A 23086-nucleotide genomic window follows, 5' to 3' on the forward strand; every position below is an offset into this window, starting at 1 on the left:
GGATTAAAGGTGTGCACCACCACTGCCTGGCTCATACATCATTTCTTAAATGAATGTAACCTGTTCCCTGTGGGCTGAGAATGACGACAATCATTCAAGTCAAATAGCTTTGACTGTAACAGGAAATCTGTATGCAAAAATTGTGTCTACAGTTCCTTAGCGCAGCAGAACTGTCAAATCTTAGCTTATCTACTATGGAGGTAAATCCTTTGGTGATGTGAGGGTCATTCAAGTACAGCCTTATTACAATGAACTTCAATCTCAAAAAACTGTTATTTTGTGTTTGTACCACAGTAAGAGGCAAGATTTTAAACTCTACTAAAAACAAAACAAAACAAACAGAAAGACTTTATCTATTTATGATCATTACAAAAACTAATAGTGACATATTATTATATTTGGAGTTATTTAAATTTTATATTGAGAAAAACGTATGTATTTTCAGTATTGCTGTACACAAACAGCTACATAAGATTGTTCAATTGATTGTTGTTTTCTATCAAACAACTTTTATAGCTGGGCGTGTTGGCTCATGACTTTAATCCCAGCACTCGAGAGGCAGAGGCAGGAGGATTTCTGAGTTTGAGACCAACCTGGTCTACAAAGTGAGTTCCAGGACAGCCAGGGCTACACAAAGGAAACCCTGTCTTGGAAAAAAAACCAAAAAACAAAAAACAAAAAACAAAAACCCAACAACTTTTATAATACTCATTTTATTGTTGCAACATTTTATGAATTTTAAAGAATAGCGTAAAAAACGAAAGGTTTTGCAAGTTTTGAAAGGGGAACTCTCCGGGAGGAATTGGGGTACAAAAGGAAAGAAGAATGTGATGTAAGTCTATTTACTCACAATATGTTTTTAATGTTAACATATTTGGATAAATTGAAATTATGTATCTTTTCTCATCATAATGCAATAAAACTTAAATAAAAAAGAATTGTCTTTTACACCAATATTAACAATTTATTCATAATAGATATAAGAAACATCACATTTTATTAAAGTACTTTTTATATACAATACAGTCACAAAATAGGCTAAGAAAACAAGCTTAAATCTCTATGGATATAAAATGACTAAACAAAAACCTTACATTTCTTTCAATAGAGAATACAATAATTAAACAAAACCCTTAAATTTCTATTAATATAATATAATTCAAACAAACCCTCTACAACCCTAGATAATAACAACCATAACCCACCTCAACTCAAGCGATTGGGATGACAGTCTCTTCTCCTGCTGTATTGGATCAAAGGATTCCTGTTTTGGGTCCCAAGAGGAAAAAAAAAAAAAAAAATATATATATATATTGTCCAATCTCTGTGTTTATCCAGTATGTGTGTGTGATCTAGGAACGCTGTGGAAGTCTTTTAGCCTGGAATGGAGCTTCCTGTGTTTCTTTTGGAGTGGATATTTTAAGGATTTTGTTTTCTTGGATTTGTTTCTCACCTTTTAAGTTTGGTGTCACAAGTTGGTGAGGTAATGGATTATACTGGGTTGCTGTGGAAGTCCTTTACCTGGGATGGAGCGTCCTATGTTTGTTTTGGAGTAGATCTTGGGAGGATTTTGTTTTCTTGGATATGTTTCTCACCTACCAAGTTTGGTGTCACAAGTTGGTGAGGTAGTGGCTTATACTGGGAATGCTGTGGAAGTCCTTTAGCCTGGGATGGGGATTCCTGTGTTTCTTTTGGAGTGGATCTTGGGAGGAATTTGTTTTCTTGGACTTGTTTCTCACCTACCAAGTTTGGTGTCACAAGTAGGTGAGGTAATGGATGGTACTGGGAATGCTGTGGAAGTCTTTTAGCCTGGGATGGAGCTTCCTATGTTTGTTTTGGAGTAGATCTTGGGAGGATTTTGTTTTCTTGGATTTGTTTCTCACCTTCCAAGTTTGTTGTCACAAGTTGGTGAGGTAATGGCTGATACTGGGAATGCTGTGGAAATTTTTAAGCCTGAAATGGAGCTTCCTGTGTTTGCTTTGGAGTGGATCTTGGGAGGATTTTGTTTTCTTGGACTTGTTTCTCACCTTCTAAGTTTGGTGTCACAAGTTGGTGAGGTAATGGATTAGACTGGGTTGCTGTGGAAGTCCTTTAGCCTGGGATGGAGCTTCCTATGTTTGTTTTGGAGTAGATCTTGGGAGGATTTTGTTTTATTGGATTTGTTTCTCACCTTCCAAGTTTGGTCTCGCAAATTGGTGAGGTAATGGCAGATACTGGGAATGCTGTGGAAGTCCTTTAGCCTGGGATGGAGCTTACTGTGTTTGTTTTGGAGTGGATCTTGGGAGGATTTTATTTTCTTGGATTTGTTTCTCACCTACGAAGTTTGGTGTCAGAAGTTGGTGAGGTAATAGATGATACTGGGAATGCTGTGGAAGTCCTTTAGCCTGGGATGTAGCTTCCTGTGTTTCTTTTGGAGTGGATCTTGGGTGGATTTTGTTTTCTTGGATTTGTTTCTCACCTTCCAAGTTTGGTGTCATAAGTTGGTGAGGTAATGGCTGATACTGGGAATGCTGGGGAAGTCCTTTAGCCTGGGATGGAGCTTCCTGTGTTTGTTTTGGAGTGGATCTTGGGAGGATTTTGTTTTCTTGGATTTGTTTCTCACCTTCCAAGTTTGGTGTCAGAAGTTGGTGAGGTAATGGCTGATACTGGGAATGCTGTGGAAGTTTTTTAGCCTGAAATGGAGCTTTCTGTGTTTGTTTTGGAGTGGATCTTGGGAGGATTTTGTTTTCTTGGACTTGTTTCTCACCTCTCAGTTTGGTGTCACAAGTTGGTGAGGTAATGGATGATACTGGGTTGCTGTGGAAGTTCTTTAGACTGGGATGGAGCTTCCTATGTTTGTTTTGGAGTAGATCTTGGGCGATTTTGTTTTCTTGGATTTGTTTCTCACCTTTCAAGTTTGGTCTCACAAGTTGGTGAGGTAATGGCTGATACTGGGAATGTTGTGGAATTCCTTTAGCCTGGGATGGGGCTTCCTATGTTTGTTTTGGAGTAGATCTTGGGAGGATTTTGTTTTCTTGGATTTGTTTCTCACCTACCAAGTTTGGTGTCACAAGTTCGTGAGGTAATGGCTGACACTAGGAATGCTGTGGATGTCTTTTAGTCTGGAATGGAGCTTCCTGTGTTTCTTTTGGAGTGGATCTTGGGAGGATTTTGTTTTCTTGGATTTGTTTCTCACCTACGAAGTTTGGTGTCACAAGTTGGTGAGGTAATGGATGATACTGGGAATGCTGTGGAAGTCCTTTAGCCTGGGATATAGCTTCCTGTGTTTCTTTTGGAGTGGATCTTGGGAGGATTTCGTTTTCTTGGATTTGTTTCTCACCTTCCAAGTTTGGTGTCACAAGTTGGTGAGGTAATGGCTGATAATGGGAATGCTGTGGAAGTTTTTTCGCCTGTAATGGAGCTTCCTGTGTTTGTTTTGGAGTGGATCTTGGGAGGATTTTGTTTTCTTGGACTTGTTTCTCACCTCTAAGTTTGGTGTCACAAGTTGGTGAGGTAATGGATGATACTGGGTTGCTGTGGAAGTCCTTTAGCCTGGGATGGAGCTTCTTATGTTTGTTTTGGAGAAGATCTTGGGCAATTTTGTTTTCTTGGATTTGTTTCTCACCTAACAAGTTTGGTGTCACAAGTTGGTGAGGTAATGGCTGACACTAGGAATGCTGTGGAAGTCTTTTAGCCTGGAATGGAGCTTCCTGTGTTTCTTTTGGAGTGGATCTTGCAAGGATTTTGTTTTCTTGGGTTTGTTTCTCACCTTCCAAGTTTGGTGTTACAAGTTGGTGAGGTAATGGATGATACTTGGAATGCTGTGGAAGTCCTTTATCCTGGGATGGAGCTTTTATGTTTGTTTTGGAGTAGATCTTGGGAGGATTTTGTTTTCTTGGATTTGTTTCTCATCTTCTAAGTTTGGTTTCACAAGTTGGTGAGGTAATGGCTGATAATGGGAATGCTGTGGAAGTCTTTTAGCCTGGGATGTAGCTTCCTGTGTTTGTTTTTGAGTGGATCATGGGAGTATTTTGTTTTCTTGGATTTGTTTCTCACCTTCCAAGTTTGGTTTCACAGGTTAGAGAGGTAGTGGCTAATACAGGGAATGCTTCGCAAGTCCTTTAGCCTGGGATGGATCTTCGTGTGTTTGTTTTGGATTAGATTTTGGGAGGATATTGTTTTCTTGGATTTGTTTCTCACCTACCAAGTTTGGTGTCAGAAGTTGGTGAGGTAATGGTTGAAACTGGGAATGCTGTGGAAGTCCTTTACCTGGGATTGAACTTCCTGTGTTTCTTTTGGAGTAGATTTTGGGAGGATTTTTTTTTATTGGATTTGTTTCTCACCTACCAAGTTTGGTGTTTCAAGTTGGTGAGGTAATGGCTGGTACTGGGAATGCTGAGGAAGTCTTTTAGCCTGGAATGGAGATTCCTGTGTTTGTTTTGGAGTGGATCTTGGGAGGATTTTGTTTTCTTGGATTTGTTTCTCACCTTCCAATTTGGTGTCACAAGTTGGGAGGTAATGGCTGACACTAGGAATGCTGTGGAAGTCTTTTAGCCTGGAATGGAGCTTCCTTTGTTTCTTTTGGAGTGGATCTTTCGAGGATTTTGTTTTCTAAGATTTGTTTCTCATCTTCCAAGTTTGGTGTTACAAGTTGGTGAGGTAATGGATGATACTGGGAATGCTGTGGAAGTCCTTTAGCCTGGGATGGAGCTTTTATGTTTGTTTTGGAGTAGATCTTGGGAGGATTTTGTTTTCTTGGATTTATTTCTCACCTTCCAAGTTTGGTCTCACAAGTTGGTGAGGTAATGGATGATACTGGGTTGCTGTGGAAGTCCTTTAGCCTGGGATGGAGCTTCCTATGTTTGTTTTGGAGTAGATCTTGGGCGATTTTGTTTTCTTGGATTTGATTCTCACCTAACAAGTTTGGTGTCACAAGTTGGTGATATAATGGCTGACACTAGGAATGCTGTGGAAGTCTTTTAGCCTGGAATGGAGCTTCCTGTGTTTCTTTTGGAGTGGATCCTTCGAGGATTTTGTTTTCTTGGATTTGTTTCTCACCTTCTAAGTTTGCTGTTACAAGTTGGTGAGATAATGGATGATACTGGGAATGCTGTGGAAGTCCTTTAGCCTGGGATGGAGCTTCCTGTGTTTGTTTTGGAGTGGATCTTGGGAGGATTTTGTTTTCTTGGACTTGTTTCTCATCTTCTAATTGTGGTGTCACAAGTTGGTGAGGTAATGGCTGATACTGGGAATGCTGTGGAAGTCCTTTAGCCTGGGATGGAACTTTGTTTGTTTGTTCTGGAGTGGATCTGGGAGGATTTTGTTTTCTTGGATTTGTTTCTCACCTACCAAGTTTGGTGTCACAAGTTGGTGAGGTAATGGCTGATACTGGGAATGCTGTGGAAGTCATTTAGCCTGGGATTGAGTTTCCTGTGTTTGTTTTGGAGTGGATCTTGGGAGGATTTTGTTTTCTTGGACTTGTTTCTCATTTTCTAAGTTTGGTGTCAAAAGTTGGTGAGGTAATGGCTGATTCTGGGAATGCTGTGGAATTCCTTTAGCCTGGGATCGAGCTTCCTGTTTGTTTTGGAGTAGATCTTGGGAGGATTTTGTTTTCTTGGATTTGTTTCTCACCTACCAAGTTTGTTGTCACAAGTTGGTGAGGTAATGGCTGACACTAAGAATGCTGTGGAGGTGTTTTAGTCTGGAATGGAGCTTCCTGTGTTTCTTCTGGAGTGGATCTTGGGAGGATTTTATTTTCTTGGATTTATTTCTCACCTACGAAGTTTGGTGTCACAAGTTGGTGAGGTAATGGATGATACTGGGAATGCTGTGGAAGTCCTTTAGCCTGGGATGTAGCTTCCTGTGTTTCTTTTGGAGTGGATCTTGGGTGGATTTTGTTTTCTTGGATTTGTTTCTCACCTTCCAAGTTTGGTGTCATAAGTTGGTGAGGTAATGGCTGATACTGGGAATGCTGGGGAATTCCTTTAGCCTGGGATGGAGCTTCCTGTGTTTGTTTTGGAGTGGATCTTGGGAGGATTTCGTTTTCTTGGATTTGTTTCTCACCTTCCAAGTTTGGTGTCAGAGGTTGGTGAGGTAATGGCTGATAATGGGAATGCTGTGGAAGTTTTTTAGCCTGAAATGGAGCTTCCTGTGTTTGTTTTGGAGTGGATCTTTCGAGGATTTTGTTTTCTTGGATTTGTTTCTCACCTACCAAGTTTGGTGTCATAAGTTGGTGAGGTAATGGCTGATACTGGGAATGCTGGGGAAGTCCTTTAGCCTGGGATGGAGCTTCCTGTGTTTGTTTTGGAGTGGATCTTGGGAGGATTTCGTTTTCTTGGATTTGTTTCTCACCTTCCAAGTTTGGTGTCACAAGTTGGTGAGGTAATGGCTGATACTGGGAATGCTGTGGAAGTTTTTTAGCCTGAAATGGAGCTTCCTGTTTTTGTTTTGGAGTGGATCTTGGGAGGATTTTGTTTTCTTGGACTTGTTTCTCACCTCTAAGTTTGGTGTCACAAGTTGGTGAGGTAATGGATGATACTGGGTTGCTGTGGAAGTTCTTTAGACTGGGATGGAGCTTCCTATGTTTGTTTTGGAGTAGATCTTGGGCGATTTTGTTTTCTTGGATTTGTTTCTCACCTAACAAGTTTGGTCTCACAAGTTGGTGAGGTAATGGCTCATACTGGGAATGCTGTGGAAGTCCTTTAGCCTGGGATGGAGCTTCCTGTGTTTGTTTTGGAGTGGATCTTGGGAGGATTTTGTTTTCTTGGACTTGTTTCTCACCTCTAAGTTTGGTGTCACAAGTTGGTGAGGTAATGGGTGATACTGGGAATGCTGTGGAAGTCCTTTAGCCTGGGATGGGGCTTCCTGTGTTTTTTGGAGTGGATCTTGGGAGGATTTTGTTTTCTTGGACTTTTTTCTCACCTTCCAAGTTTGGTTTCACAGGTTAGAGAGGTAGTGGCTAATAAAGGGAATGCTTCGGAAGTCCTTTAGACTGGGATGGATCTTCGTGTGTTTGTTTTGGAGTAGATTTTGGGAGGACATTGTTTTCTAGGATTTGTTTCTCACCTACCAAGTTTGGTGTCACAAGTTGGTGAGGTAATGGCTGATACTGGGAATGCTGTGGAAGTCCTTTAGCCTGGGATTGAACTTCCTGTGTTTGTTTTTGAGTAGATTTTGGGAGGATTTTTTTTTCTTGGATTTGTTTCTCACCTTCCAAGTTTGGTGTCATAAGTTGGTGAGGTAATGGCTGATACTGGGAATGCTGGGGAAGTCCTTTAGCCTGGGATGGAGCTTCTTATGTTTGTTTTGGAGTACATCTTGGGAGGATTTTGTTTTCTTGGATTTCTTTCTCACCTTCCAAGTTTGGTGTCACAAGTTGGTGAGGTAATGGCTGACACTAGCAATGCTGTGGAGGTCTTTTAGTCTGGAATGGAGCTTCCTGTGTTTCTTTTGGAGTGGATCTTGGGAGGATTTTGTTTTTTTGGATTTGTTTCTAACCTTCCAAGTTTGGTGTCACAAGTTGGTGAGGTAATGGCTGATACTGGGAATGCTGTGGAAGTCTTTTAGCCTGGGATGGAGCTTCCTGTGTTTGTTGTGGAGTGGATCTTGGGAGGATTTTATTTTCTTGGATTTGCTTCTCACCTACCAAGTTTGGTGTCACAAGTTGGTGAGGTAATGGATGATACAGGGAATGCTGTGGAGGTCCTTTAGCCTGGGATGTAGCTTCCTGTGTTTCTTTTGGAGTGGATCTTGGGTGGATTTTGTTTTCTTGGATTTGTTTCTCACCTTCCAAGTTTAGTGTCATAAGTAGCTGAGGTAATGGCTGATACTGGGAATGCTGGGGAAGTCCTTTAGCCTGGGTGGAGCTTCCTGTGTTTGTTTTGGAGTGGATCTTGGGAGGATTTCATTTTCTTGGATTTGTTTCTCACCTTCCAAGTTTGGTGTTACAAGTTGGTGAGGTAATGGATGATACTGGGTTGCTGTGGAAGTCCTTTAGCCTGGGATGGAGCTTCCTATGTTTGTTTTGGAGTAGATCTTGGGCGATTTTGTTTTCTTGGATTTGTTTCTCACCTAACAAGTTTGGTGTCACAAGTTGGTGAGGTAATGGCTGACACTAGGAATTCTGTGGAAGTCTTTTAGCCTGGAATCGAGCTTCCTGTGTTTCTTTTTTAGTGGATCTTTTGAGGATTTTGTTTTCTTGGATTTGTTTCTCACCTTCCAAGTTTGGTGTTACAAGTTGGTGAGGTAATGGATGATACTGGGAATGCTGTGGAAGTCCTTTAGCCTGGGATGGAGCTTTTATGTTTGTTTTGGAGTAGATCTTGGGAGGATTTTGTTTTCTTGGATTTGTTTCTCACCTTCCAAGTTTGGTCTCACAAGTTGGTGAGGTAATGGCTGATACTGGGAATGCTGTGGAAGTCCTTTAGCCTGGGATGGAGCTTCCTGTGTTTGTTTTGGAGTGGATCTTGGGAGGATTTTGTTTTCTTGGATTTGTTTCTCACCTTCCAAGTTTGGTGTCACAAGTTGGTGAGGTAATGGCTGATACTGGGAATGCTGTGGAAGTCTTTTAGCCTGGGATGGGGCTTCCTGTGTTTGTTTTGGAGTGGATCTTGGGAGGATTTTGTTTTCTTGGACTTTTTTCTCACCTACCATGTTTGGTGTCACAAGTTGGTGAGGTAATGGCTGATACTGGGAATGCTGTGGAATTCCTTTAGCCTGGGATGGAGCTTCCTATATTTGTTTTGGAGTATATCTTGGGAGGATTTTGTTTTCTTGGATTTGTTTCTCACCTTTCAAGTTTGGTTTCACAGGTTAGTGAGGTTCTGGCTAATACTGGGAATGTTGTGGAAGTCCTTTAGCCTGGGATGGAACTTCCTGTGTTTGTTTTGGAGTAGATTTTGGGAGGATTATGTTTTCTTGGATTTGTTTCTCACCTACCAAGTTAGGTGTCACAAGTTGGTGAGGTAATGGCTGATACTGGGAATGCTGTGGAAGTTCTTTAGCCTGGCATGGAGCTTCCTGTGTTTGTTTTGGAGTGGATCTTGGGAGGATTTTGTTTTCTTGGACTTGTTTCTCATCTTCTAAGTTTGGTGTCACAAGTGCTGAGGTAATGGCTGATACTGGGAATGCTGTGGAAGTCCTTTAGCCTGGGATGGAGCTTCCTATGTTTGTTTTGGAGTGGATCTTGGGAGGATTTTTTTTTCTTGGATTTGTTTCTCACCTACCAAGTTTGGTTTCACAAGTTGGTGAGGTAATGGCTGACACTAGGAATGCTGTGGATGTCTTTTAGCCTGGAATGGAGCTTCCTGTGTTTGTTTTCGAGTGAATCTTGGGAGGATTTTGTTTTCTTGGATTTGTTTCTCATCTTCTAAGTTTGGTGTCACAAGTTGGTGAGGTAATGGCTGATAATGGGAATGCTGTGGAAGTCTTTTAGCCTGGGATGGAGCTCCTGTGTTTGTTTTTGAGTGGATCTTGGGAGTATTTTGTTTTCTTGGATTTGTTTCTCACCTTCCAAGTTTGGTTTCACAGGTTAGTGAGGTAGTGGCTAATACTGGGAATGCTGCGAAAGTCCTTTAGCCTGGGATGGATCTTCGTGTGTTTGTTTTGGAGTAGATTTTGGGAGGATATTGTTTTCTTTGATTTGTTTCTCATCTACCAAGTTTGGTGTCACAAGTTGGTGAGGTAATGGCTGATACTGGGAATGCTGTGGAAGTCCTTTAGCCTGGGATTGAGCTTCCTGTGTTTGTTTTGGAGTAGATTTTGGGAGGATTTTTTTTTCTTGGATTTTTTTCTCACCTACCAAGTTTGGTGTTACAAGTTGGTGAGGTAATGGCTGGTACTGGGAATGCTGAGGAAGTCTTTTAGCCTGGAATGGAGCTTCCTGTGTTTGTTTTGGAGTGGATCTTGGGAGGATTTTTTTTTCTTGGATTTGTTTCTCACCTTCCAAGTTTGGTGTCACAAGTTGGTGAGGTAATGGCTGATACTGGGAATGCTGTGGAAGTCTTTTAGCCTGGGATGGAGCTTCCTGTGTTTGTTTTGGAGTGGATCTTGGGAGGATTTTGTTTCCTTGGATTTGTTTCTCACCTTCCAAGTTTGGTGTCACAATTTGGTGAGGTAATGGCTGATACTGGGAATGCTATGGAAGTCATTTTGCCTGGGATGGAGCTTTCTCAGGGTCACTGTCATCAGTAAACCTCACAGATTTACGTCTTCCCAAGGAAGGTCTTCTGAGCTCATGGGCAGTAGCCATAGCTTATTCAGAGTCAGTAGAGAATGTACGGAGAAAAATAGACTAACAGTGTTTTGTGAAGGATCCTCCATGACAGCTGTGAGAGAGGAAGAGGATCCTTTTTCTGTCTGAGGTTCTCAATGGGTTGTCGTGTGAAGTCCAGGTAACGTTTCTTGTTGGGACTGCCAAATACAGGAGGCAAAAGCATCAGCCCCAATCAGAGGATCAAGAGGCCCATCCGTCTGTGTTAATATGGTACCTCCATTGCCTACATATCCTATGCCCCTTAGCCTCACATCCAACAAAGATGCCTTGGAATCCCACCCTGCTTAGTATATTCAGAATGAAGATGCCCAGACCCTGAGCCCACATCTGGTATGAAAATTCCATAGGACAAAGATTCTTACATTTCCATAGGTTGTGATATAGTCTTGGTCTCTTCCTTCTCTTTTCCTCCATCCGTGCAACCTGGAGATAGTTAAGTAGGATCAAGATAAGAAATGAGAACACACAGGTGTGAGGCATCCTCTTGTGACTGCCCATGCTAGGACTCTAATACTCAAGCACCATAACACAAGAACAGAGAACTGAACCTGAGCAAGGGGAATGGAGGGGCCTCATCTCTCCATGTACACTTTTCTTGCCCCTACCTCAACCTTTATAATTTCACTTACAACATTTTAATAGCCACAGGATCTGAAAGAGGAATGCATTTGAGAGGTTGAAGCTACCTGTTGTCATGTGAACCTGGGTCCCCCCATCCAGGGTCACAGCATCACTCTAGTGCCTTGAACAACACTCCCATTTGTAGCACCCATCCCAGGCCAACCACAGCTCCTTTCTATCCCAAAACCTGGGGGTTCTATGATTTTCATTCCCAGAAGCCACCACATCTTTCTTGCATACCATGTCCTCTTCACTAAAGGCTAAGCCAGAGGGAATTTCTCTCCTCAGGAAAGCATAAGCCTCCCTTTTCCAGTAGCAGTTTTCTTACTCGTATTCTTCTGCCCCCTCTTCACATCCTGCCAGTTAGAAACAACACAAATGAGCTAGAGACCTTTCTTCCTTTTTCTTATAGATAAGCTTCCTGCTCTCTTTGGTCCTCAAATACATGAAATCTGCATTTTCCAGGAAGTTTTCTCTCATCCATCCTTGACACACTCATACTGTGCATAAACACATTTCCTTGTCATCTTGTAGGAAAAACAGAAGAAGGCACTGTCTATGGGACAGTTACCACAGATATCCATAGTTAGTGTTCATCCCACAAGCACCTACCCAAGGCTGAGCTCTGCAGCTGTGTCTGGGATGTCAGGTGATACCTGCTTTCTCAGAGCTGAGGAGACTGAAGCCCTGACCTGAGGCCCTTGGTCTCATCACCTGCTTCCCATCAGCTCAGTACAATCAAAAGAAGCCCCTGAACAGAGGACTGATGGTCTCCTCTGAGCTTCTCCTGTTCCTCCCCCAACTCTGAAATGCAGTCTGTTCATGGAGCCTCACTCATCCTTAGTGGCCTCTCTGTCACCATGTACAGTTGGTCTGTGAGCTTCCTGAAGACACCTCAGGACCACTCTCACCTCTGCCCTGCCTGTCAATCCCATCAGACTCTTTCTAGAGATTTCCTCTTAATGTCTGTAGCTAAACATAAGCTACTTTCTTTGTCTTTCTTCCAATCTTTTCCACCCTTTTCCTTCCACCCATTCTATCCCCTAACAGTTGATAGTAAGGGGGAGAAAACCATAGAGGGGACATGGATAGTCATTATTAGAATACTTTCTGCTGATTGTGGGGCGGGGGTTGAGTTCCTTGGGGATATTTCATCTTCACTGTCAATATATCCTATTTCTATTTCTTCTGTCTTCTGTCCACATAACTGCTGATCAAAGTACAAACACAAGCAAGCAATAAAAACCAACATCAAAGGACAACCCACCATGTCTCCCAGGAACTAGCATTTATGTAGTCTCTGAAACATCCCCAGAATCACTAAAGCTACCAGAACAGAGAAACTATCATCTTCTAGCAAAATCGTGCCCTGTCTTGAACATCAGGCAAGTCATACTCAGCTGCTGTGGATATTTTGAAGCAGCCCCATATCTCATATCTGAGACTAAAACAAAAGATTATATTCTGTTACTGTTTTTTTTTTTTAATTTAGAAAATTTGAAAGCAACAGCCATGAACAACGGACTGCTGATCCAGTGTGTGTGAACCAAGGTTCTCCTCACCTGTGGTTTGTCCCATTCATTCTCAGATGCTGGTGACACTGGGTACTCTTCAGGAAGGGGATAAGTAGGAAAAAGAGCCCAACTCCTCACATAAAGCCAATGGTCATGTCCATTGCTATGTCCATGGAGCTGGATCTCATTCATGAATCAATAATGTCCTCCGTACAGGTGCACAACATCAGTTTAATGTATTGAACAACACTCCCATGTATAGCACCCATTACATGACAAAGAGAACAAAATGCTATAATTTGTCAGTACACCTGTCTTTCTATGGAATGTGGAGTAAACTTTGTGAACAACAGTGTCCTGCTCCATTGTGTGTGAGCCACGTCTTTGCTTACCTCTGGGATGTCCCCTTTGGTCTCAGCTGATGGTGATAGTGGATAGTCTGTGAATAATGGGAATAGTAGGAAAAACAGCCGCTCCTTAGCATACATCCCAATGCTCATGTCCATTGCTGTGTCCATGGAGCTGGTGCTCATCCACGAGTCCATAAAGCTATTCTTCAGAAGGAGAGAATTCCCCTTCTTCTGAAACCCAGTGCAGCTCTCAGGACACTGAGTCCTAAAGCTCAGTTTGAGATGTGTCAGGAGGGCTCTGGGCACATCACACTGCTGTGGCCTCCTAGTCACAAAGGGATCCTGGCAGTAGAGAGGCTGCCACAGCCACTTTCCAGCCTCCAACTAAGCAGCACTTCCTGTGTCCCTTCCCTGCTCCCTCCTTCCAAATACTGCTTATGAATCAGTCAGAAATAGATCCTGTCCATATTTTGTTCCATCTTTCTGAGCCCCAGCATTTCTCTTTGTAGTCATATATTTTTCACAACCTACTTCAATATGGTTCAACCTCCTCTCTGGCCTACCACCCACAAGAGGTAGTGGAAAATGAAGGGCATTGGGATATGGAGAAGTGGAACTGTCCATAAATAATTCTTTAGAGAAATTCCTGTCCTAGTGCCTGTTCTGCCACACACTAACCCCCTTTTTGGGTCTCCCCTCTGCACGGAATGGGTCTCTGGTTGTATGTGGGTGAAGGAGTCATCAAATGACAAACAGACACAACACGAGAGAGTGTGTTGAATCTGAGTGTATTGTCCAAATGAACACCAGACTTTTTTATACAGACTAAAAACAAGAAAAGCCAGGCGGGACACATCTGCAGAGTTACAGTGATACAAATCAAAAGGAATGTCTACAACAAAACATGGCGGGGACCAGGCCACTGTTTACCACTAAGAAGGGAGCTAGGTTTAATGCTTGTCTATTGTTAAGCCCACCATCAGGGGTTCTTAGTAAATGCCTGATTATGCTGTTCCTTTGGGCCTAGTGAAGAACCCTGTCTCAGGGGGATTCTCTAACTCTTTCATGGTTAACCTCTATCTATTCCCTAGGCCATTGTGTGTTCCCTTGTTTGGGTGAGAATTGGCTACTGTCCTAAGTAATCACTCTGAAGACTAGCCCTGAGCTATTGTAGCTCTGATCTTTGTAATGCCTAATTAATTTCACCATCTCTACTAGAAATAGATTTGAATGTTACTGAATAGGTAACATTCTCACTGAATTCCTACTGAATTCCAAGCTCATTGGCTCCAAGGATTTTCTAGGACTTTGTTGGAACACTGGTAGAGACTCACCTATGTTAAAATTCTATCTTTAAAGGCACTTGTAATAAACCAAACTTAGAGGTGAGAAACAAGTCCAAGAAAACAAAATCCTCCCAAGATCCACTCCAAAACAAACACAGGAAGCTCCATTTCAGGCTAAAATATTCCACAGCATTCCCAGTATCAGCCATTACCTCACCAACTTGTGACACCAAACTTGGAAGGTGAGAAACAAATCCAAGAAAACGAAATCCTCCCAAGATCCACTCCAAAACAAACACAGGAAGCTCCATCCCAGGCTAAAGGACTTCCCCAGCATTCCCAGTATCAGCCATTACCTCACCAACTTATGACACCAAACTTGGAAGGTGAGAAACAAATCCAAGAAAACAATATCCACCCAAGATCCACTCCAAAAGAAACACAGGAAGCTACATCCCAGGCTAAAGGACTTCCACAGCATTCCCAGTATCATCCATTACCTCACCAACTTGTGACACCAAACTTCGTAGGTGAGAAACAAATCCAAGAAAATAAAATCCTCCCAAGATCCACTCCAAAACAAACACAGGAAGCACCATCCCAGGCTAAAAGACTTCCAAGGATTCCCAGTATTAGCCATTACCTCACCAACTTGTGACACCAAACTTGGAAGGTGAGAAACAAATCCAAGAAAACGAAATCCTCCCAAGATCCACTCCAAAACAAACACAGGAATCTCAATCCCAGGCTAAAGGACTTCCACAGCATTCCCAGTATCAGCCATTACCTCACCAACTTGTGACACCAAACTTTGTAGGTGAGAAAAAAATCCAAGAAAACAAAATCTTCCCAAAATCTACTCCAAAACAAACAAACAAAGTTCCATCCCAGGCTAAAGGACTTCCACAGCATTCCCAGTATTAGCCACTACCTCACTAACCTGTGACACCAAATTTGGAAGGTGAGAAACAATTCCAAGAAAACAAAATCCTCCCAAGATCTACTCCAAAACAAACATAGGAAGCTCCATCCCAGGCTAAAGGACTTCCACAGCATTCCCAGTATCAGCCATTACCTCACCAACTTGTGACACCAAACATGGTAGGTGAGAAACAAGTCCAAGAAAACAAAATCCTCCCAACATCCACTCCAAAAGAAACACAGGAATCCCCATCCCAGGCTAAAGGACTTCCACAGCATTCCCAGTATCAGCCATTACCTCACCAACTTGTGACACCAAACTTAGAAGATGAGAAACAAGTCCATGAAAACAAAATCCTCCCAAGATACAGTCCAAAATAAACACAGGAAGCTCCATCCCAGGCTAAAAGACTTCCACAGCATTCCCAGTATCAGCCATTACCTCACCAACTTGTGAGACCAAACTTGGAAGGTGAGAAACAAATCCAAGAAAACAAAATCCTCCCAAGATCTACTCCAAAACAAACATAAAAGCTCCATCCCAGGCTAAAGGACTTCCACAGCATTCCCAGTATCATCCATTACCTCACCAACTTGTGACACCAAACTTGGAAGGTGAGAAACAAATACAAGAAAACAAAATCCTCGAAAGATCCACTCCAAAAGAAACACAGGAAGGTCCATTCCAGGCTAAAAGACTTCCACAGCATTCCTAGTGTCAGCCATTATCTCACCAACTTGTGACACCAAACTTGTTAGGTGAGAATCAAATCCAAGAAAACAAAATCGCCAAGATCTACTCCAAAACAAACATAGGAAGCTCTATCCCAGGCTAAAGGACTTCCACAGCAACCCAGTATCATCCATTACCTCACCAACTTGTGACACCAATCTTAGAAGGTGAGAAACAAGTCCAAGAAAACAAAATCCTCCCAAGATACACTCCAAAACAAACACAGGAAGCTCCATTTCAGGCTAAAAAGTTTCCACAGCATTCCCAGTATCAGCCATTACCTCACCAACTTGTGACACCAAACTTGGAAGGTGAGAAACAAATCCAAGAAAACAAAATTCTCCCAAGATCCACTCCATAACAAACACAGGAAGCTCCATCCCAGGCTAAAGGACTTCCACAGCATTCCCAGTATAAGCCACTACCTCACCAACTTGTGACACCAAACTTGGTAGGTGAGAAAAAAATCCAAGAAAACAAAATCCTCCCAAGATCCACTCCAAAACAAACACAGGAAGCTCCATCCCAGGCTAAAGGACTTCCACAGCAACCCAGTATAATCCATTACCTCACCAACTTGTGACACCAAACTTAAAAGGTGAGAAACAAGTCCAAGAAAACAAAATCCTCCCAAGATCCACTCCAAAAGAAACACAGGAAGCTCCATTTCAGGCTAAAAAACTTCCACAGAATTCCCAGTATCAGCCATTACTTCACCAACTTATGACACCAAACTTGGAAGGTGAGAAACAAATCCAAGAAAACAAAATCCACCCAAGATCCAGTCCAAAAGAAACACAGGAATCTACATCCCAGGCTAAAGGACTTCCACAGCATTCCCAGTATCATCAATTACCTCACCAACTTGTGACACCAAACTTCGTAGGTGAGAAACCAATCCAAGAAAACAAAATCCTCCAAAGATCCACTCTAAAACAAACAAAGGAAGCTCCATCCCAAGCTAAAAGACTTCTACAGCATTCCCAGTATCAGCCATTACCTCACCAACTTGTGACACCAAACTTGGAAGGTGAGAAACAAATCCAAGAAAACAAAATCCACCCAAGATCCACTCCAAAACAAACATAGGAAGCTCCATCCCAGGCTAAAGGACTTCCACAGCATTCCCAGTATCATCCATTACCTCACCAACTTGTGACACCAAACTTAAAAGATGAGAAACAAGTCCAAGAAAACAAAATCCTCCCAAGATCAACTCCAAAACAAACACAGGAAGCTCAATCCCAGGCTAAAGGACTTCCACAGCATTCCCAGTATCAGCCATTACCTCACAAACTTGTGACACCAAACTTTGTAGGTGAGAAACAAGTCCAAGAAAACAAAATCCTCCCAAGATCCACTCCAAAACAAACACAGGAATCTCAATCCCAGGCTAAAGGACTTCCACAGCATTCCCAGTATCAGCCATTACCTCACCAACTTGTGACACCAAACTTGGTAGGTGAGAAACAAATTCAAGAAAACAAAATCTTCCCAAAATCTACTCCAAAACAAACAAACTAAGTTCCATCCCAGGCTAAAGGACTTCCACAGCATTCCCAGTATTAGCCACTACCTCACTAACCTGTGACACCAAATTTGGAAGGTGAGAAACAATTCAAGAAAACAAAATCCTCCCAAGATCTACTCCAAAACAAAAATAGGAAGCTCCATCCCAGGCTAAAGGACTTCCACAGCATTCCCAGTTATCAGCCATTATCTCACCAACTTGTGACACCAAACATGGTAGGTGAGAAACAAGTCCAAGAAAACAAAATCCTCCCAACATCCACTCCAAAAGATACACAGGAATCCCCATCTCAGACTAAAGGACTTCCACAGCATTCCCAGTATCAGCCATTACCTCACCAACTTGTGACACCAAACTTAGAAGATGAGAAACAAGTCCATGAAAACAAAATCCTCCCAAGATACAGTCCAAAACAAACACAGGAAGCTCCATCCCAGGCTAAAGACTTCCACAGCATTCCCAGTATCAGCCATTACCTCACCAACTTGTGAGACCAAACTTGGAAGGTGAGAAACCAATCCAAGAAAACAAAATCCTCCAAAGATCCACTCTAAAACAAACAAAGGAAGCTCCATCCCAGGCTAAAAGACTTCCACAGCATTCCCAGTATCAGCCATTACCTCACCAACTTGTGACACCAAACTTGGCAGGTGAGCAACAAATCCAAGAAAACAAAATCCTCCCAAGATCCACTCCAAAAGAAACACAGGAAGCTCCATTTCAGGCTAAAAGACTTCCACAGCATTCCTAGTGTCAGCCATTACCTCACCAACTTGTGAAACCAAACTTGGTAGGTGAGAAACAAATCCAAGATAACAAAATCCTCCCAAGATCCACTCCAAAACAAACATAGGAAGCTCCATCCCAGGCTAAAGGACTTCCACTGCATTCCCAGTATCATCCATTACCTCACCAACTTGTGACACCAAACTTAAAAGATGAGAAACAAGTCCAAGAAAACAAAATCCTCCCAAGATCAACTCCAAAACAAACACAGGAAGCTCAATCCCAGGCTAAAGGACTTCCACAGCATTCCCAGTATCAGCCATTACCTCACGAACTTGTGACATCAAACTTTGTAGGTGAGAAACAAATCCAAGAAAACAAAATCTTCCCAAAATCTTCTCCAAAACAAACACAAGAAGTTCCATCCCAGGCTAAAGGACTTCCACAGCATTCCCAGTATTAGCCACTACCTCACTAACCTGTGACACCAAACTTGGTAGGTGAGAGACAAATCCAAGAAAAAAAAAATCCACCCAAATTCCACTCCAAAAGAAACACAGGAAGCTCCATCCCAGGCTAAAGGATTTCCACTGCATTCCCAGTATCATCCATTACCTCACCAACTTGTGACACCAAACTTAAAAGATGAGAAACAAGTCCAAGAAAACAAAATCCTCCCAAGATCAACTCCAAAACAAACACAGGAAGCTCAATCCCAGGCTAAAGGACTTCCACAGCATTCCCAGTATCAGCCATTACCTCACGAACTTGTGACACCAAACATGGTAGGTGAGAAACAAGTCCAAGAAAACAAAATCCTCCCAACATCCACTCCAAAAGAAACACAGGAATCCCCATCCCAGGCTAAAGGACTTCCACAGCATTCCCAGTATTAGCCACTACCTCACTAACCTGTGACACCAAACTTGGTAGGTGAGAGACAAATCCAAGAAAAAAAAATCCACCCAAATTCCACTCCAAAAGAAACACAGGAAGCTCCATCCCAGGCTAAAGGACTTCCACAGCATTCCCAGTATCAGTCATTACTTCACCAACTTGTGACACCAAACTTGGACGGTGAGAAACAAATCCAAGAAAACAAAATCCTCCCAAGATCTACTCCAAAACAAACATAGGAAGCTCCATCCCAGGCTAAAAGACTTCCACAGCATTCCCAGTACCAGCCATTACCTCAACAACTTGTGACACCAAACTTAGAAGGTGAAAAACAAGTCCAAGAAAACAAAATCCTCCCAAGATCCACTCCAAAAAAACACAGGATTCCCAGTCCCAGGCTAAAAGACTTCCACAGCATTCCCAGTATCAGCCACTACCTCACCAACTTGTGACACCAAATTTAGAAGGTGAGAAACAAGTCCAAGAAAACAAAATCCTCCCAAGATCCACTCCAAAAAAACACAGGAAGCTCCATTTCAGGCTAAAAAACTTCCACAGCATTCCCAGTATCAGCCATTACCTCACCAACTTGTGACACCAAACTTAGAGGTGAGAAACAAGTCCAAGAAAACAAAATCTTCCCAAGATCCACTCCAAAACAAACACAGGAAGCTCCATTTCAGGCTAAAAATCTTCCACAGCATTCCCAGTATCAGCCATTACCTCACCAACTTCTGACACCAAACTTGGAAGGTGAGAAACAAATCCAAAAAACGAAATCCTCCCAAGATCCACTCCAAAACAAACACATGAAGCTCCATCCCAGGCTAAAGGACTTCCACAGCATTCCCAGTATCATCCATTACCTCACCAACTTCTGACACCAAACTTCGTAGGTGAGAAACAAATCCAAGAAAATAAAATCCTCCCAAGATCCACTCCAAAACAAACACAGGAAGCTCCATCCCAGGCTAAAGGACTTCCACAGCATTCCCAGTATCAGCCATTACCTCACCAATTTGTGAGACCAAACTTGGAAGGTGAGAAACAAATCCAAGAAAACAAAATCGTCCCAAGATCTACTCCAAAACAAACATAGGAAGCTCCATCCCAGGCTAAAGGACTTCCACAGCAACCCAGTATAATCCATTACCTCACCAACTTGTGACACCAAACTTAGAAGGTGAGAAACAAGTCCAAGAAAACAAAATCCTCCCAAGATCCACTCCAAAAGAAACACAGGAAGCTCCATTTCAGGCTTAAAAATTTCCACATCATTCCCAGTATCAGCCATTATCTCACCAACTTGTGACACCAAACTTGGAAGGTGAGAAACAAATCCAAGAAAACAAAATCCTCCCAAGATCTACACCAAAACAAACATAGGAAGCTCCATCCCATGCTAAAAGGCTTCCACAGCATTCCCAGTACCATCCATTACCTCACCAACTTGTGACACCAAACTTGGTAGGTGAGAAACAAGTCCAAGAAAACAAAATCTTCCCAAAATCTTCTCCAAAACAAACACACGAAGTTCCATCCCAGGCTAAAGGACTTCCACAGCATTCCCAGTATTAGCCACTACCTCACTAACCTGTGACACCAAACTTGGTAGGTGAGAGACAAATCCAAGAAAAAAATCCACCCAAAATCCACTCCAAAAGAAACACAGGAAGCTCCATCCCAGGCTAAAGGACTTCCACAGCATTCCCAGTATCAGTCATTACTTCACCAACTTGTGACACCAAACTTGGACGGTGAGAAACAAATCCAAGAAAACAAAATCCTCCCAAGATCTACTCCAAAACAAACATAGGAAGCTCCATCCCAGGCTAAAAGACTTCCACAGCATTCCCAGTACCAGCCATTACCTCAACAACTTGTGACACCAAACTTAGAAGGTGAAAAACAAGTCCAAGAAAAAAAAATCCTCCCAAGATCCACTCCAAAAAAACACAGGATTCCCAGTCCCAGGCTAAAAGACTTCCACAGCATTCCCAGTATCAGCCACTACCTCACCAACTTGTGACACCAAACTTAGAAGGTGAGAAACAAGTCCAAGAAAACAAAATCCTCCCAAGATCCACTCCAAAAAAACACAGGAAGCTCCATTTCAGGCTAAAAAACTTCCACAGCATTCCCAGTATCAGCCATTACCTCACCAACTTGTGACACCAAACTTAGAGGTGAGAAACAAGTCCAGGAAAACAAAATCCTCCCAAGATCCACTCCAAAAAAACACAGGATTCCCAGTCCCAGGCTAAAAGACTTCCACAGCATTCCCAGTATCAGACACTACCTCACCAACCTGTGACACCAAACTTAGAAGGTGAGAAACAAGTCCAAGAAAACAAAATCCTCCCAAGATCCACTCCAAAAAAAACACAGATAGCTCCATTTCAGGCTAAAAAACTTCCACAGCATTCCCAGTATCAGCCATTACCTCACCAACTTGTGACACCAAACTTGGAAGGTGAGAAACAAATCCAAGAAAACGAAATCCTCCCAAGATCCACTCCAAAACAAACACAGGAAGCTCCATCCCAGGCTAAAGGACTTCCCCAGCATTCCCAGTATCAGCCATTACCTCACCAACTTATGACACCAAACTTGGTATGTGAGAATCAAATCCAAGAAAACAAAATCCAACCAAGATCCACTCCAAAAGAAACACAGGAAGCTCCATCCCAGGCTAAAGGACTTCCACAGCATTCCCAGTATCAGCCACTACCTCACCAACTTGTGACACCAAACTTGGTATGTGAGAAACAAATCCAAGAAATCAAAATCCTCCCAAGATACACGCCAAAACAAACACAGGAAGCTCCATCCTAGGCTAAAGGACTTCCACAGCATTCCCAGTATCAGCCACTACCTCACCAACTTGGGACACCAAACTTGTTAGGTGAGAAACAAATCCAAGAAAACAATATCCTCCCAACATCTACTCCAAAACAACCACCTCCTTGTTTCAAAAATTGGGTGGATGTAGTGTCATGTCCTACCAGTGAGAAAAGGTTACAGGCAAGCCTACCAGCTGGAAGCCTGCCTGCAAAACAAGGACTGTATTGAAAAGACACCAAAGGTACAATGCATCAAAATTTCAAAAAGCTATTAGCAAGCCCACTGAGCACTTGCCCAAGGGCTTTCTCTATTCTAAAGGTTTTCGGGCCAGCCACCATCCATCCTGAGCATGGCCGAAGCATTCAGCACCACAAGGAGCAAGGGAATAGCCAAAATGCAACAAATTGGAAAGAACAACAAGGAACCACATTCAGATTCCTCACCTACTCCTAAACCAACCAAGGTTCAGGGACATTTCCCATCAACCACTGTTCATTATTCCAAGAACAGGCCTCATCTCTCCCAGACTGCCCAGCCCTCCATCTTCAAAGCCAAACCCTACAAATGCAGGAAATGGAAGGGGCCTGTGCCTACAGGGCTGCCCTTAAAGAGGGACATAGCAAAACGTGAAGTGCATAACACCATCAAAAAGGACCTTGGTGTTGGGGCACAAAAGGTGCCTGGCACTGCAAGCAGCAGCCCAGGGAAGGAACTGAGACCCAGGAAACCTGCACTGAGGACAGAAAAGTGGCCCTACATGAAACCAGCTGAGCACTATTCCCTGCTTGAGGCAAAGACCAAAATTAAGCCAGCATCACACATCACAGACCTTCCACTGAAACACAGGAGACCCAATCTGCAGATGCTTGTGGCAAGGGATCTGACCCCACCTGGAGTTCCAGCCTCAAACCTCCCCCAGGTTGTGTATCCTGCCTCGCCCATCTGTGATTCCAAGGTTCCCAGGGTCCTGGAAAAGTTGTATCACCAGGATCCAGATTGAACAAGGATTAAAAGTACATCAGTTGTGTGGCCAGAGAGAGCTGAGTTTATACACTCAACTGCAGAGGCTCAGGAGAACCAAACAGCCCCTCAACCTGCTTCCAGCCATGGGGCCACAAAGTCCCATCCAGATCCATTGCTGAGATACCTGAGTGTTCAGAGACCTACTTCTTACTTCCAGGCAGCAAATCCCCAACAGATCAGGACCATTGGAAAAGGCAGTCTGACTCCAAGTACCAATACCGAAATGGCCAAGCATGCAACCCAGGAGAGCTTTCAGGAGGAGGACTTAAGACATCACCCCAGGGTTATGACAATGGAAGGTCCTGGAGAAAGGGTCCGACCTTCAGCAGCTAAACAACCTACAGTGGAGGTGAAAGAAGAGTCACCTCGTGCATGGAGAGTGAGTCTG

At 42.8% G+C, this 23086-nt stretch overlaps 1 long non-coding RNA gene across 1 annotated transcript; it reads right to left on the bottom strand.

Annotated features, from left to right (window-relative positions):
* Window positions 1-1321: 1321 nt before the first annotated feature.
* Window positions 1322-13065, bottom strand: LOC147000998 (uncharacterized). The gene is made up of 3 exons (XR_015045432.1): window positions 12780-13065; window positions 10615-10675; window positions 1322-10389 (listed from the first exon to the last, which is right to left on the bottom strand). It is a non-coding gene; the product is annotated as an uncharacterized LOC147000998 (long non-coding RNA).
* Window positions 13066-23086: the final 10021 nt, after the last annotated feature.

Source organism: Mus caroli, unplaced genomic scaffold (assembly GCF_978045245.1).
Source record: "Mus caroli unplaced genomic scaffold, Mus_caroli_1 scaffold_15, whole genome shotgun sequence".
Classification (NCBI taxonomy): domain Eukaryota; kingdom Metazoa; phylum Chordata; class Mammalia; order Rodentia; family Muridae; genus Mus; species Mus caroli.